General features: G+C 36.8%; 1 long non-coding RNA gene across 1 annotated transcript in view; it reads right to left on the reverse strand.

Annotated features, from left to right (window-relative positions):
* LOC106503808 overlaps positions 1-18,212 on the reverse strand; it is a 152,120-nt gene that overhangs the window by 106,529 nt on the left and 27,379 nt on the right. The window contains exon 2 of the long non-coding RNA XR_001917659.1: positions 16,629-16,748. This is a non-coding gene — a long non-coding RNA (uncharacterized LOC106503808). The remainder of the gene's footprint in view (positions 1-16,628; positions 16,749-18,212) is intronic.

Genomic DNA, 18,212 nt, shown 5'->3' on the forward strand with positions numbered 1-18,212 from the left:
AACATGAATCCACCACAGGTGTACACGTGTTCCCCATCCTGAACCCCCTCCCACCTCCCTCCCCGTACCATCCCTCTGGGTCATCCCAGTGCACCAGCCCCAAGCATCCTGTATTCTTCATCGAACCTGGACTGGCAATTCATTTCATATGTGATATTATACATGTTTCAATGTCATTCTCCTAAATCATCCCATCCTCTCCCTCTCCCACAGAGTCCAACAGAATGTTCTATACAGTGTACTAACGCATATATGTGGACTATAGAAAGATGCTAACGATAACCCTGTATGCGAGACAGCAAGAGACACAGGTGTATAGACAGTGATTCTCAAATATTGGCCTGCGTCAAAATTACCAACAATTTGTTTAAAAATGCACTTTCTTGAGCCACATCCAGAATTCTGATGAAGAGGTGTGGAGATGCAGTTCAGGAATCTGCATTTTACCAAGTGCCTCTAAGTAATTATGATATATGCAGTAAAAAAAAAAAAAAAAGAAAGAAAGAAAAAAAGAAAGAAGGAAAAAAAAATATCTCGAGAAACACTGAGGCAGAGGGAGCCAAGAAATACAAAAACTCTCAGTACATAATAATATGGGAAAAAATAAACTCTTATGGAATTAAGATAATCTCTTAACTTCCAGTTTTTAGTTCTATAAAAGTTTCTTTTCCCCCATACTATTATATACTGAGAGTTTCGTATGTGAAATGGATCACCAGTCCAGGTTTGATGCATGAGACAGGGTGCTCGGGGCTGGTGCGCTGGGATGATCCAGAGGGGTGGGATGGAGAGGGATTTGGGAGGGGAGTTCAGGATGGGGAACACATGTACACCCGTGGTGGATTCATGTCAATGTATGGCAAAACCATTACAATATTGTAAAGTAATTAGTCTCCAATTAAAATAAATAAATTTATATTAAAAAAGAGATAAGTAAAAATGAAAAGAAACAAGGTGTGGAAAGATAAGAGAATATAATGGGGCCATATTTAGAAGGAGAAAAATCCTTCTTTGCACCTGGATGGGGGAAATTGAGGTTGCCTGAGTATAAGAATCATTTTGACTGCAGGAAGCCGAAGAGGTTCATACCTTCTACTTTAATTTGAGGCTATGTTATATTTATATGTATACAAATTTAAAATTCTTTTATCCTTGAGAAAAATAACCTTTTATTTTATGAAATATCCACCTTTGTCTCTAGTAATGCTTTCTTTGCCTTAAAATCTACTTGGGGGGTGGTCTTAAGATGGTGGAGGAATAGGACAGGGAGATAACTTTCTCCCCCACAAATTCATCGAAAGAACATTTGAACGCTGAGCAAACTCCACAAAACAACTTCTGAACGCTGGCAAAGGACACCAGGCACCCAGAAAAGCAGCCCATTGTTTTTGAAAGGAGGTAGGACAAAATATAAAAGATAAAAAGAGAGACAAAAGAGTTAGGGATGGAGATCCGTCCTGGGAAGGGAGTCTTAATAGAGGAGAAGTTTGCAAAACACCAGGAAACCTTCTCACTGGTGGGTCTGGGGAAAGTTTTTGAATCTCGGAGGGCAACATAACCAGGAGGAAAAATAAATAAATAAAACCCACAGATTACGTGCTAAAGGCAGAGAAGCAGCCCAGAGGCTCACATCCGCCACCAGCAAGCAGGGGGTGAATGGAGAGGAGTGGGCTGCATTGTTTAGAGTAAGCACCAGACCTGAATGTCCTGAGGGCAATCTCTGGGAGCTAATGTGAGATAGCAACCTAAACTGTGGGATAGCCAAAGAGAGACAAAAAGAAAAAAAGAGAGAGAGAGAACTATCCTGCGAAAAGTCCTAACCTAAGGCACTGCTGGGCCGCACACGGAACAAAGGACTGAGCAAATACCAGAGAAGAGCTAGCCTGCTGCGGACCAGCCCATCTCCCACTTAAGGCAGTGGCCAGGCAGGCGCTCAGAGCTGGAAAGGGGCAAACTCGACCACAGGGAGGGCATCCCCTACCAAACTGCAAACAGGCTTCCAGTTTCTAACCAAAGACTTTCTGAGATTCAGGATGGTTGACATCTGCCAGGAAGGTCGCAGCCAGAGATCAGCTCCCCAGAAGAGATACATAGCACACCAGAGGCGGGCATGCCCAGAAACCCGAGCGGTTGGGACCAGGAGGGGGTGATAAGACGCATGACACCTGAGAGTGAACTTGCCACACACCTGGTCACCTGAGCTGCTTGGACCGGGGAACAGCACAAGATGGTAGCCTAATGGAGTCTGTGCCTTTGTGGAGTACCCAAGAGCCTGAACCTGAACAGCTTAGGTATGGGAAGTGCACGAAACCCAGGGCCCGCTTCCTGCAGAGCAACTTGAAGCCTGAGCAGTGTATTCTGGGAAAGCACACATGCCGTGAGTGGGGGCAAACCCAGTGTGGCCGACACACTGCGAGCACTCCCCACGGACACCAGTGATATTTTTTTGCAGTGTTCCTCCCTCCCCACAGCATGACTGAACAAGTGAGCATAAACAAGAGACCACCTTCGCCCCCTTGCGATAGGGCAGAAATTAGACACTGAAGAAACCTGCAAACAAAAGAAGCCAAATAGAGGGAACCACTTTGGATGTGACCGGTGCAACAGTTTAAAATCCCTGTAGTTAATACTGATTACATTGGAAGGGGCCTATTGATCTTGAGAAGTATAAACTGGAACCAGGAACTATCTGAAACTGAACTGACCCCACACTGCCTGCAACAGCACCAGAGAAATTTCTAGATATATTTTTACTAGTATCATTCTTTAAATTCTAACATATGGAGACTAAACAACACACTTCTTAATAAACAACATATCATAGAAGAAATCACAAAAGAAATCAAAATATACATGGAAATGAATGAAAATAAAAACACAACAACCCAAAACCTATGGGACACTGTAAAAGCAGTGCTAAATGGAAGGTTCATAGAAAACAGGCTTACCTCAAGAAACAAGAAAAAAGTCAAATAAATAACCTAACTCTACACCTAAAGCAAGTAGCAAAAGAAGAAATAAAGAACCCCAGGGTTAGTAGAAGGAAATAAATAATAAAAAAAATTAGGGCAGAAATAAATCCAAAAGAAACAAAGGAGACCATAGCAAAAATCAACAAAGTCAAAAGCTGGTTCTTTGAAAAGATAAATAAAATTGACAAACCATTAGCCAGACTCATCAAGAAACAAAGGGAGAAGAATCAAATCAACAAAATTAGAAATGAACATGGAGAAATCACAACAGATAACACAGAAATACAAAGGATCATAAGAGATTACTATCAGCAACTATACGCCAATAAAATGGACAACTTGGAAGAAATGGAAAAATTCTTAGAAAAGTACAACTTTCCAAATCTGAACCAGGAAGAAATAGGAAATCTTAACAGACTCATCACAAGCACAGAAATTGAAACTGTAACAAGAAATCTTTCAGCAAACAAAAGCCCAGGACCAGATGGCTTCACAGCTGAATTCTACCAAAAATGCAGAGAAGAGCTAACGTGTATCCTACTCATACTCTTCCAGAAAATTGTAGAGGAAGGTAAACTGCCAAACACATTCTATGAGGCCACCTTCACCCTAATGCTAAAACCAGACAAAGATGACACAAAAAAGAAAACTGCAGGCCAATACCACTGATGAACATAGATTCAAAAATCCTTAACAAAATTTTAGCAAACAGAATCCAACAACATCTTAAAAAGATCATACATCATGACCAAGTGGGCTTTATCCCAGTGATGCAAGGATTCTTCAATCCAGATTGACAAAGAAGAAGTAAAACTCTCACTATTTGCAGATGACATGATTCTCTACATAGAAAACCTTAAAGATTCCACCAGAAAAATACTAGAGCTAATCAATGAATATACTAAAGTTGCAGGATATAAAATTAACACACAGAAATCCCTTGTATTCATATGCACTAACAATGAGAAAACAGAAAGAGAAACTATGGAAACAATTACATTCACCATTGCAACGAAAAGAATAAAATACTTAGGGATATATCTACCTAAAGAAACAAAAATCTATATATAGAAAACTATAAAACACTGGTGAAAGAAATCAAAGAGGACACAAGAAGATGGAAAAATATACCATGTTCATGGACTGGAAGAATCAATATAGTGAAAGTAAATATACTACCAAAACCAATCTATATATTTAATGCAACCCCTATCAAGCTACCAACGATATTTTTCAGAGAACTAGAACAAATAATTTCACAATTTGTATGGAAATATGAAAAACCTTGACTAGCCAAAGCAATCTTGAGAAAGAAGAATGGAACTGGAGGAATCAACCTGCCTGACTTCAGGCTCTACTACAAAGGTACAGTCATCAAGACAGTATGTTACTAGCACATAAACAGAAATACAGATCAATGGAACAAAATAGAAAGCCCAGAGATAAATCCACGCACCTATGGACACCTTTTCTTTGACAAAGGAGGCAAGAATATACAATAGAGAAAAGACAATCTCTTTAACAAGTGGTGCTGGGAAAACTGGTCAATCACTTATAAAAGAATGAAATGAGAACACTTTCTAACACCATACACAAAAATAAACTCAAAATGGATTAAAGATCTAAACATAAGACCAGAAACTATAAAACTCCTAGAGGAAAACATAGGGAAAACACTCTCTGACATAAATCAAACCAGGATCATCTATGATCCACCTCCCAGTGTATTGGAAATAAAGGCAAAAATAAACAAATGGGATCTAATCAAATGTAAAAGCTTTTGCACAACAAAGGAAACTATAAGCAAGGTGAAAAGACAGCCTTAATAATGGGAGAAAATAACAGCAAATGAAACAATTGACAAAGAATTAATCTCAAAAATATACAAGCAACTCCTGAAGCTCAATTCCAGAAAAATAAATGACCCAATAAAAAAATGGGCCAAATAACTAGACAGTTCTCCAAAGAAGACATATAGATGGCTAACAAACACATGAAAAGATGCTCAACATTACTCATTATCAGAGAAATGCAAATCAAGACCATAATGAAGTACCATCTCACACCAGTCAGAATGGCTGCTATCCGAAAGTCTACAAGCAATAAATGCTGGAGTTGGTGAGGAATAAAGGGAACCCTCTTACCTTGTTGGTAGGATTGCAAACTAGTACAGCCACTATGGAGAACAGTGTGGAGATTCCTTAAAAAACTGGAAAGAGAACTGCCATGTGACCCAGTAATCCCAATGCTCGGCATACACACTGAGGAAACCAGAATTGAAAGAGACATGTGTACCACAATGGAGTATTACCCAACCACTAAAAAGAATACATTTGACTCAGTTCTAACGAGGTGAATGAAAATGGAGCCTATTATACAGAGTGAAGTAAGCCAGAAAGAAAAACACCAATACAGTATACTAACACATGTGTATGGAATTTAGAAAGATGGTAATGATAACCATATACACGAGACAGCAAAAGAGACACTGATGTATAGAATAGTCTTTTGGACTCTGTGGGAGACGATGAGGGTGGGAAGATCTGAGAGAATAGCATTGAAACATATATATTATCACATATGGAAGAGATCACTAGTCCAGGTTCGATGCATGGGATAGTGTGCTCAGGGCTGGTATGCTGGGATGACCCAGAGGGATGGAATATGGAGGTAGGAGGGGGGTTCAGAATGGGAAACACATGTGAAACAATGGCTGATTCATATCAATGTATGGCAAACCCACTACAATACTGCAAAGTAATTAGCCTCCAACTAAAATAAAGTTAAAAAAACCTACTTAGACAAATATTCAAAATTTATTTTGGTAACTGATTGCCTGTTATATATATTTTCCATCATTTTACTTTAAAATAATGCATACTTTTATATTTTAGGCATGCCTTTGAAAGTAGCCTATACTTTTTTTTTTAAGCTGGTGTGATGTTCTTTTTCTTTCAACTGGAGCATTTAGATTTTTTTACATTTCATATTATCACTGATATATTTGGGTTTAAATCTACAATATTATTGTACTTGTTGATTTCCAGTTTTCATGCCTTTATTTTGTTCCTTTGCTTGTCTTTTCTTGATTTCTTTTGGATTATTACTTCCAGTTGCCTCCTCTAATGCTGATATTTATACATTATTTTATTATTCTTTTAGTGGTACCACAGGCATCCATGGCTTACCAAGTTACATTTTTATTTCTTAGAAAATGTATTGACCTTAGAATACTTTATTTACCCCATCCCTCCTTATTTGCCACTACTTTAACAAGGTTAAACTCTACCTATTTAACACTCCATATTTTTATTATTGCAACTATTATCATTTTACCCAGCCAATAATAATCTATATTTACCTACATATTTACCATTTTGCTGCTCTTCATTCTTTCCTTCATTCTTTAGCTTGCACCTCAGATTGTTTTTATTCCATCAAAGAACAGTATTTATTTGGGAATGATAGTAATAAGAGAAGACTCTTGAGAGTCTCATGGGTTTCAAGAGAATCAAGCCAGTCAATCCTAAAGGAAATCAGTCCAATATTCACTGGAAGGACTGATGCTGAAGCTGAAACTACAATACTTTGGCCGCCTGATGCAAAGAATTGATTCACTAGAAAAGATCCTGAAGCTGGGAAAGATCAAAAGCAGGAGGACACAGAGGATGAGATGGTTGGATGGTATCACTGAATCAATGGACCTGAGTTTTAGTAAGGTCTGGGAGTTAGTGATGGACAGGGAAGCCTGGCATGTTGCAGTCCATGCATTCACAAAGAGATGGACATGACTGAGAGACTGAACTGAACTGATAGTAACAAATTATCAGTTCTGTTTGTTCCATTCTCAGACTCCAAAAGTCTTAATTTTATTATCATCTTTGAAGAATACTTTTATGGAAAATTGAATACTAAGTTGGCAATTTCAGCACTTTCAGCTCAGTTTTTCAAAATAGAAATCCATCTTCTTCTGGCTTTCATTGCTTTACAGTCTAGGTTTTCTTCTCCCAGATGTTAGTCTCATTTTTTCACTGATTGTTAGTTATCTAATGACTAACAAATTAAAAAAAAATTATCAAGCTTTTCTGTTTTCAGCTGAAAGGTTGACACAAACCACAAAATACATCATTACTTGAGATATTCCCAGGGAATTCATAAGTGATTGACCCATATTTTTGCTGAAGGGGGTAGTGAGGCCATAAGCTGAGATAATAGAAGGCTGGAGTTGGATAGGGAAACATTTTTGGACGTTTTGAAATTTTGGATTAGTTTTTGAGAAAAAACAGCTGACCATATGATTAAATAAATCCAACTGAATTTGACAGCAGTGACAAGCAGGGATAGAGGTTTAATGTATAAGTATAATGTATCTAGGCCTCAACTTCTTAATTTTAAAAATGAACATGAAAATAGTTTCTGCCTTGTCTATCACACAGTCATTTTGAGCAACAAATGAGATGATGGTATGCATTTCAAAAGAAATGATAGATATGAAAGCAAACTAAGAGGTTATATAAATAATGGCTATTTATACACAGGTAGAATTTTAAAATTTGAATAAAAAACAGTAAATTTGAAAAAAAAATCTTTATCTAAAAGAACAAAATGTATGATACTGTATGTCCCAAGGTTTGTTTTTAGGATCATGGAAAATACTTACATTTTCATCCATAGAACTGGCATTTACTGCCACATTCCCATAGCACTGGGGAAAATATTCACAAAAGAACACTTTGAGTAGATAAGTACTGATCATATCACACTTGAAGCAAATGAAAAAGAGGGTAGAGGTAAAGTGAAATTGAATGGAACAAAGAAGGGGAACAAGAAGACAGGAAGGTACTTTGTGAGTTCCAAATATATACTTCCTTCTTAAAATGTAAGATACTGTAAGGCATCTCCCTAATGACTCTAAATTAGTATATCTATCTCACACAGACTAGCTACTACTAGAAGCCTATTGGGTCATTAGTCATAGAGTTATTGCAGAAATGTCCATCAAGAACATACAGACAGACTAATGTCTGATTATAAGCTCTTCGTTTTATCTCCTGAGATTTGCCACTTTAATGAGACAAGATGTCAGCCAAGTAGTTCAAGGTTCCTAAGCAGAGATGAACCATTTCAGTTCAGTCGATCATTCGTGTCCGACTCTTTGCGACCCCATGGAGTGCAGCACGCCAGGCTTCCCTGTTCACCACTATCTCCCAGAGCTTCCTCAAACTCATGTCCATCAAGTTAGTGATGCCATCAAACCATTTCATCCTCTGTCATCTCCTCCTTCTGCCTTCAATCTTTCCCAGCATCAGGGTCTTTTCCAGTGAGTCAGTTCTTCACACCAGGTGGCCAAAGTATTAGCTTCAGCATCAGTGCTTCCAATGAATATTCAGATTGATTTCCTTTAGAATTCACTGATTTGATCTCCTTGCAGTCGAAGGGACTCTCAAGAGTCTTCTCCAAAACCAGTTCAAAAGCATCAATTCTTTGATGCTCAGCTTTCTTTATACTCCAACTCTAGGCTTGACTATATGGAGCTTTGTTGGCAATGTCTCTGCTTTTTAATATGCTGCCTCACTTGCAATAGCAAGCGTCTTTTAATTTCATAGCTACAGTCACCATCTGCAATGATTTTGGAGCCCCCAAAATAAAGTTTTTTATCATTTCTATTGTTTTCCCATCTATTTACCATGAAGTGATGGGGCTGGATGCCATGTTCTTCATTTTTTGAATGTTCAGTTTTAAGCAAGCTTTTTCAATCTCCTGTTTTACCCTCATCTAGAGGTTCTTTAGTTCTTCTTTGCTTTCTGCCCTTAGAGTAGTATCATCTGCATATCTGAGTTTGTAAATATTTCTTCTGGAAATCTTGATTCCAACTTGTGATTCATCCAGGTTGATATTTCGCATGATGTACTCTGCATATAATTTAAATAAACAAGTGACACTCTACATACTTGGCGTACACCTTTCCCAATTTGGAACCAGTCCATTTTTCCATGTGTTGTTCCTACGGATGTTAGCAATTTGATCTCTGGTTCCTCTGCTTTTTCTAAATACAGCTTGAACATCTGGAAGTTCCGAGTTCAGGTACCACTGAAGCCTCACTTGGAGAATTTTGAGCATTACTTTGCTAGTATGTGAGATGAGTGCGATAGTTTGAACATTCTTTTTCATTGCTTTTCTTTGGGATTGTAATGAAAACTGACCTTTTCCTGTCCTGTCGCCAATGCTGAGTTTTCCCAATTTGTTGGCATATTGAGTGCAGCACTTTCACAGCATCATCTTTTAAGGATTTGCAATAGCTCAGCTGGAATTTGGTCACCTCCACTAGCTTTGTTCATTGTGACGCTTCCTAAGGCCCACTTGACTTCACATTCCAGGATGTCTGGCTCTAGGTGAGTGATCACACCATTGTGGTTATCTGGGCCATTAAAATCCTTTTTGTATAGTTCTTCTGTGCATTCTTGCCACCTCTTCTGAATATCTTCTGCTTCTGTTAGGTCCATCCCATTCCTGTCCTTTATTGCGCCCATCTTTGCATGAAATGTTCCCTTGGTATCTCTAATTTTCTTGAAGAGATCTCTAGTCTTTCCCATTCTGTTGTTTTCCTCTATTTCTTTGCATTGATCACTTATGAACCATTTAAGATAGACAATTTTGTAACACAGTTCTTTGAATGGATAGAATCTGAAACTTTCTTTCTGAAAGTAGAGAGTATGGCCACTTTTTTGAGCTAAATGATGGATTTTCAGAATACACAGCAGTGATAGATTTTGGGAACTCAAAACACTCCTCTTAGATGATGCATTTTTAAAATGATAAAACCCTGTGTTCATGTAATATTTCAACATACAAACATATTTTGTGATTCTATTCTAACCTTTTTTTACACTTGGAAATGATCCCACTACCAAATTACTTTAAAACAGAAGCCCATAGTCTATTGGATTTTTAAATGTTAAAAAAAAATTTTTTTTTGATAAATTTTCAATGGACAGAAAAATTCAGTTACTTCTTGGTTTTCTCCCTTTGCAGAGCATTAAGGCTTATTTTTCCTGTCATTTAATCATTCTGGGTAGCTTTCTTTTACTGTTAGTTTCCTCAATAAAGCATGTTGTTTTATACTCATATCTATTAATTAGAACGCTATATATTATAAAGGTAAAACTAAATTTTACATTTTTAATTTTTGTTATAGATTGCCGATACTGGTAACCAAGAGTTGGCATAGATGCCACAGTTACCTGAAATATGTTAAATCTCAAAAGCAATTATGATAACATTGAATATGCACAGCATTACAATATTTTAAAGACTAATATAAATGGTTGCCAAAAACAGGAAACTGCAATTTAAAAAAAAATAGCATATAATACAAATCTCAGATTGGACAAGAATTTATGGGCTATGACAATGAAAACATCTGGGTCATCATAATCCTTGAATAAATAAATTATCATAATTATCTATAGACCAAGTGCACAAAAAGCACATGGAACCAGACATCTTATATGGAAGATGAATGTGATAAGATGTTGGTAGACATGATGTCAGTGTGCCAGTACACTTCCCCGGACATGAAATAATGGTCCTAGATAGTAAACATTGGTTACTTTATGGGTCAATTTTTTTGGCCATGTAAATGAAAGCAGTATGACAAGAATATTTCAGGCAGATGGCATGGATGGAAGCATACGGGCTTTGTACATTCCTTGCTGACACATAAACCATATCTATACAGTATTTACTGTTTGACTTCTGATGTTTTCTTCTTTCATGTTATCTGCATTCTCTGAATTAGAAAAACTGCTTAAGAATAGGGCTTCCCTGGTAGCTCAGCTGGTTAAGAATCTTCCTTCAATGCAGGAGACCTGGGTGGGGAAGCTCCTCTGGAGATAAGATCCCCTGGAAATAAGGAGCTAAATAATAATAAGGTGTGGAGCCAGAGAGAAGTATGCAGAGGGAAAACCATGCTTAGTACCAGAGACAGATTTATCATGAAGCCAATGAAGCTTAAGTTTTGGGACCCCTTACTTGAATAGCCCCCTTCCAAAGCACTGAGAGTATTTCATGTTTGTATTATTCATCAGATTTTAAATTTTGCAATTTTTTTTTGTGATTTCTTCATTCGACATTTCAGCTTGTATTTCATTTTGAGTGTTTTTAAGAGGTACCCTCAAACTGTTTAAGATTCAGGCTCTTCAAAACCTGACCTTACCCTTTTAAGTGTGCTTCACCAATAGTGGGAAGAATATCCTTCAAACTCCGAATACCCTCCCTCTGTCCCCAACATATCAGAATCTATAGCTCCAAGAAAACATTCAGGATTGGGAACACGTGTACACCCGTGGTGGTTTCATGTCGAAGTATGGCAAAACAAATACAATACTGTAAAGTAAAAAAAAAAAAAAAAGTCGGTAATATTCAATCCATTTCTATGTTAGGAATCAGTCACTGAGCAGAATATGTGTACTAGTTAATGATTCCTTTGCAAGGCCACTCTGGGAAATATAAAACTGAGCCTGTGAAACCATGTTAGATTTATATACCTATATGTGGCCTCAGTTGTCATTCAATCAAGCTCTGCATTTTACAGAGTAGAAACTGAACCTTAGAGAGGAAATATAACTTGTTCAAGTTCACATCTAGGCAATTAGTACTAAAGTAGAGATTTCAACAAAAACAAGACCAGGGGCAGACTGTGGCTCAGATCATGAATTGCTTATTGCCAAATTCAGACTTAAATTGAAGAAAGTAGGCAAAACCAATAGACCATTCAGGTATGACCTAAATCAAATCCCTTATGATTATACAGTAGAAGTGAGAAAATTATATAAGGGGCTAATTCTGATAGATAGAGTGCCTGATGAACTATGGACAGAGGTTCGTGACATTGTACAGGAGAAAGGGATCAAGACCATCCCCATGGAAAAGAAAAACAAAAAAGCAAAATGGCTGTCTGGGGAGGCCTTACTAATAGCTGTGAAAAGAAAAGAAGTGAAAAGCAAAGGAGAAAAGGAAAGATACAAGCATGTGAATGGAGAGTTTTAAAGAATAGCAAGAAGAGATTAGAAAGCCTTCCTCAGAGATCAATGCAAAGAAATAGAGGAAAAGAACAGAATGGGAAAGACTAGAGATCTCTTCAAGAAAATTAGAGACACCAAGGGAAGATTTCATGCAAAGATGGGCTCAATAAAGGACAGAATGGTATGGAAAGAAGCAGAAGATATTAAGAAGAGGTGGCAAGAATACACAGAAGAACTATACAAAAAAGATCTTCATGACCAAGATAAACACGATGGTGTGATCACTCATCTAGAGCCAGACATCTAGGAATGTGAAATCAAGTGGGCCTTAGAAAGCATCACTATGAACAAAGCTAGTGGAGGTGATGGAATTCCAGTGGAGCTATTTCACCTCCTGAAAGATGATGCTGTGAAAGTGCTGCACTCAATATGCCAGCAAACTTGGAATACTCAGCAGTGGCCACGCGACTGGAAAAGGTCAGTTTTCATTCCAATCCCAAAGAAAGGCAATGCCAAAGAATGCTCAAACTACCACACAATTGCACTCATCTCACATGCTACTAAAGTATTGCTCAAAATTCTCCAAGCCAGGCTTCAGCAATACGTGAACCGTGAACTCCCTGATGTTCAAGCTGGTTTTAGAAAAGGCAGAGGAACCAGAGATCAAATTGCCAGTAACCTCTGGATCATCAAAAAAAGCAAGATAGTTCCAGAAAAACATCTATTTCTGCTTTATTGACTATGCCAAAGCCTTTGACTGTGTGGATCACAATAAACTGTGGACAATTCTGAAAGAGATGGGAATGCCAGACCACCTGACCTGCCTCTTGAGAAACCTATATGCAGGTCAAGAAGCAACAGTTAGAACTGGAGATGGAACAACAGACTTGTTCCAAATAGGAAAAGGAGTACATCAAGGCTGTATATTGTCACCCTGCTTATTTAACTTATATGCAGAGTACATCATGAGAAACGCTGGGCTGGAAGAAACACAAGCTGGAATCAAGATTGCCAGGAGAAATTTCAATAACCTCAGATATACAGTTGACACCACCCTTATGGCAGAAGGTGAAGAGGAACTAAAAAGCCTCTTGATGAAAGTGAAAGAGGTGAGTGGAAAATTGGCTTAAAGCTCAACATTCAGAAAACGAAGATCATGGCATCTGGTCCCATCACTTCATGGGAAATAGATGGGGAAACAGTGGAAACAGTGTCAGACTTTATTTTGGGGGGGCTCCAAAATCACTGCAGATGGTGATTGCAGCTATGAAATTAAAAGACGCTTACTCCTTGGAAGAAAAGTTATGATCAACCTAGATAGCATATTGAGAAGCAGAGACATTACTTTGCCAACAAAGGTCCTTCTACTCAAGGCTATGGTTTTTCCAGTAGTCATGTGTGGATGTGAGAGTTGGACTGTGAAGATAGCTGAGCACTGAAGAATTGATGCTTTTGGACTGTGGTGTTAGAGAAGACTCTTGAGAGTCCCTTGGACTGCAAGGAGATTCAGCCAGTCCATTCTGAAGGAGATCTGCCCTGGGATTTCTTTGGAGGGAATGATACTGAAGCTGAAACTTCTGTACTTTGGCCATCTCATGCGAAGAGTTGACTCATTGGAAAAGACTCTGATGCTGGGAGGGATTGGGGGCAGGAGGAGAAGGGGACAACAGAGGATGAGATGGCTAGATGGCATCACTGACTTGATGGACGTGAGTCTGAGTGAACTCCAGGAGTTGGCGATGGACAGGGAGGCCTGGCGTGCTATGATTCATGGAGTCTTAAAGAGTCAGACACGATTGAGCGACTGAACTGAACTGAACTGAGGGATTTAAAAAAAAAGCTACTTAATCCTTACACTAAATTCAACTGCTCTTCCAATTTCGTTGCTTTCTTTGTTTATGAAATTTATTCTCTCATGTTTTTTGGATTTGTATATTTTGTATAATAAGGTTAAATTTCTATTCTATATAATTCTACAACTGAGAGACAAATTATTATTTGATATTTTAAACCACTAATTTTGAACTTCACCATTGGCATAAAATGTCACATTATTTTTGCATGCAGCTTACAGTTTAATGACATCCTTGATCGAATTGAACAATAAAATCTTCTATTTCAAGGGTATATTCATTTCTTTCAGGTAATTCGCTATTTCAAGACAAACAATTCTGTACTAAAAAACTCCACTCTCTCTTTTTAATTAAGTCATTGTGATACGATAAGGTTGTCCATGCAGCCATAATAATGATGTTGCTATGTTTACATAGATTAAAATAAAGACTTAGATGAAAATGATTCTGATAATACAAACATGACATATGAAGCATTACTTCAAATTATAGCTTTAAAAATTCATGTTCAATGATGTTTTTCTGTTGGAGCAAATGTGAAGTTATTTTGCCTTTGCTTTAAGCAGATTTAAGTTATTACTATATCACTTTTTAAAAGTACAGGAAATTCAGTAAATACTATGACAGATGTAATCATATGGTAAGTGGGCAAAAATAATGCACTTAAAGTAGGCAAGCTGACTTTATCAAGCTTATTTCTGAACTTAAAAGATTCTATATCTCAGTTTATTGTGCAAATCTTTACAATAAATTTGGAACATGTAAATAACATAAAATAAACATAAGTTACCTCTAAGATCCCCTCAATCAAGTGGGCAAGGACTATGAACAGGAAATTCAGGAGAAAGGGAAGGAAAATGGCTAATAAATACAATGGAAAATGTTAAACCTCATTAATTGTAAAAGAAACAAGATATGACTAGGATTTGATTATGACTGTTTTTCACCTGAATAATTCTATTTGTTTAAATAGTAAAAGCACAAACTGATACAATCTTTTATTTATTTTTTTTTAATTTTTAAATTTTTTTTATTTTTTTAAAATTTCTTTTTATTTTTATTATTTTTAATATAAATTTATTTATTTTAATTGGAGGTTAAATTACTTTAAAATATTGTATTGGTTTTGCCATACATCAACATGAATCCACCACAGGTATTCACGTGTTCCCCATCCTGAACGCCCCTCCCTCCTCCTTCCCTGTACCATCCCTCTGGGAGAAAGCAAATTTTCAGTATATATTACAAACTTGAAACTGTTCATAACCTTTGGACCAATAATTGCATGCCTCAACAACTAAGCATTAAGAGCTTTATGTACAAAGGCGCTCAATTATATGTATTAGAACAGTGTACGTAACAGTAAAATAACAAGAACTTGAAGTAATTTGAATGCCAACAAATAAAACAAAATCAAGTAAATTATGATATGTTCATGTGATCAAGTTACATATGTGGTATGTTGCAAATATATAAAATATGAATAGAAAAAAAATTGGAAGAAAATATACAAGTATTGTTAATGACTAAAACTAGTAAATATTTTCTTTTTACATTTTTATATTTTATATTAATTAACAGGCAATTTCGAGTTAGATAAATTAAATAATAAAGATTAAGAAATGGAGAATTAGGAGAAAAATATAACATATAATAAAAATGCCCAAATAATTAAACACATAGTAAAACAAAAATGAGGTTCGATTTTACAATTCTAGCAAGAATAAGAAAAAGAGATAAAATTCAAAACTCTGAAAATACAGGGTTTAGTTTGATAGAATTCTTCTGATAAGTAATTTAACAATACAATTAATCCTAAAACAATTGTGAAAATGAAACTGAAAGTCACTCAGCTGTGTCTGACTCTTTGCAATCGCATGGACTGTAGCCTGCCAGGTTCCTCTGTCCATGGGGACTCTCCAGGCAAGAATACTGGAATGGGTAGCCATTCCCTTCTCCAGGTGATCTTCCCAACTCAGGTCTCTTGCATTACGTGAGGATTTTTTATTGCCTGAGCCACTAAGGAAACCCAAGAATACTGGAGTGGGTAGCGTATCCATTCTCCAGTGGATCTTACTGACCCAGGAATTAAAGAAGGGTCTCCTGCATTGTAAGGAGATTCTCTATAAGCTGAGCTACCAGGGAAGACAACAGTATATTCTGTTATTATTATCAGAATCATATAAATATATTCAAATATATTATTTGAATGGTTAAAATACATTATACTTTAAAAGATCATTATATCAGATTTACTTTTAACGCATGAGAATGGGAGCACTCTAAATAATACAATGAAAATTGAATGATTAAATAAATCATGATATATAAATTCAATGGTATATAATAAAGTCACCCAAAATTAATATAATGACTAAACTGAAAAGCTAGACATGATCACATCATCTTATATGCTGTAAACAGTTTACCCTTGAACATGGGTTTGAATTGCACAGGTTCACCTATGTGCAATTATTTTTTCAGTATATAAGTACTACAGTACCACACTTATCCATGGTTGTATGAATCTATGAATGTGAGACTGAAGATATAGAGAACAGACTGTAAAGTTATATGTGGATTTTTGACTGCATGGAGGGTTGGTACCCCTAATTCCAATGTTGTTCAAGTATCAACTATACATTTAGAGACATTAAAAGGAAACCAAAAAACCTATAACACCCACTTCTGTGTTAAATTAGAGAGAATTTGATTGATACTTACAAATCTTTACTGAATACTTTCTATTAATGATAAATAATTTTTTAAAAATCGCTTACCACTTGCACATTACATGACTTCTCTTCAGGGGTAATAACTTCTGGAATTTGTGTTTCCAGTTCTGTAAGATCAGGTGGCAGAGCAATTATGTAATGATAGATTTTAGTCACACCCTTGCACTAGAAAAGAAAAAAAGAAAAAAAAATGTATGAAAATCATATCATATCAGTTCAGCTCAGTTCAGTCACTCAGTCGTGTCTGACTCTTCGTGACCCCATGAATCGCAGCATGCTAGGTCTCCCTGTCCATCACCAGCTCCCGGAGTTCAGTCAGACTCGCGTCCATTGAGTCAGTGCTTGCCATCCAGCTATCTCATCCTCGGTCGTCCCCTTCTCCTCCTGCCCCCAATCCCTGCCAGCATCAAAGTCTTTTCCAATGAGTCAACTCTTCGCATGAGGTGGCCAAAGTACCGGAGCTTCAGCTTTAGCATCATTCCTTCCAAAGAAATCCCAGGGTTGATCTCCTTCAGAATGGACTGATTGGATCTCCTTGCAGTCCAATGGACTCTCAAGAGTCTTCTCCAACATCACAGCATCACTATTTCAGTTCTAATGTCTAATTGCCATAATTTTTAGGTTTAAAAAATGAATATATGATATATATGTATGTACACATATATTCCTATTTGTATTCAGAGAGAGATACAACATGACTTACCAAAAGATGAAAAATATATTTATATGTTTCCAGAGTGAGTCAACTGTGTATTATCAAAGCATAAAACTGGACTTAATTTTTTAGGTACTCTCAATTGTGATATGGGCAAAGTGTGGATGAGTGAGAACTAAAAGGAGATTTAAAAGGTCAATTTATTCCTGAAATAGTACACATATTCATGGAAATTTTGGAAAAGGCAGAAAACCTAAGAAAAAGTTAGCTCTCACCCAGAATAGCAAACCCCCTCTTCCAACAACACAAGAGACGATTCTACACATGGACATGACCAGATGCTCAATACAAAAATCAGACTGATTATATTATTTGCAGCCAAAGATGGAGAAGTTCAAAAAGAAGACCAGGAGCTGACTGTAGCTCATATTATGAACTCCTTATTGTAAAAATTCAGACTTAAATTGAAGAACATAGGGAAAACCTATAGGCCATTCAGGTATGACCTGAATCAAATCCCTTAAAATTATACAGTGGAAGTGACAAATAGATTCAAGAGATTAGATCTCATAGGCAGAGTGACTGAAGAACAATATATGGACATTCATAACACTGTATAGGCTGTGGTGATCAAAATCATCCTGAAAAAAAAGAAATGAAAAAAAGGCAAAAGGATTGTCTGAGGAAGTCTTACAGATAGCTGAGAAAAGTGAAAGGCAAAGGAGAAAAGAAAAAATATACCTATCTGAAAGCAGAGTTCCAAAGAACAGCAAGAAGAGACAAGAAAACCTCCCTATGTTTAGATCAATGCAAAGAAATAGAGGAAAACAATACAATGGAAAAAACTAGAGATTTTCAAGAAAATTAGACATACCAAGGAGATATATCATGCAAAGATGGATACAATAAAGAATAGAAATGGTATAGACCTAAAGAAACAGAAGATATTAAGAAGAGGTGGCAAGAATACAAAG

This window comes from Capra hircus, unplaced genomic scaffold (assembly GCF_001704415.2).
Source record: "Capra hircus breed San Clemente unplaced genomic scaffold, ASM170441v1, whole genome shotgun sequence".
In the NCBI taxonomy this organism is placed as follows: Eukaryota; Metazoa; Chordata; class Mammalia; order Artiodactyla; family Bovidae; genus Capra; species Capra hircus.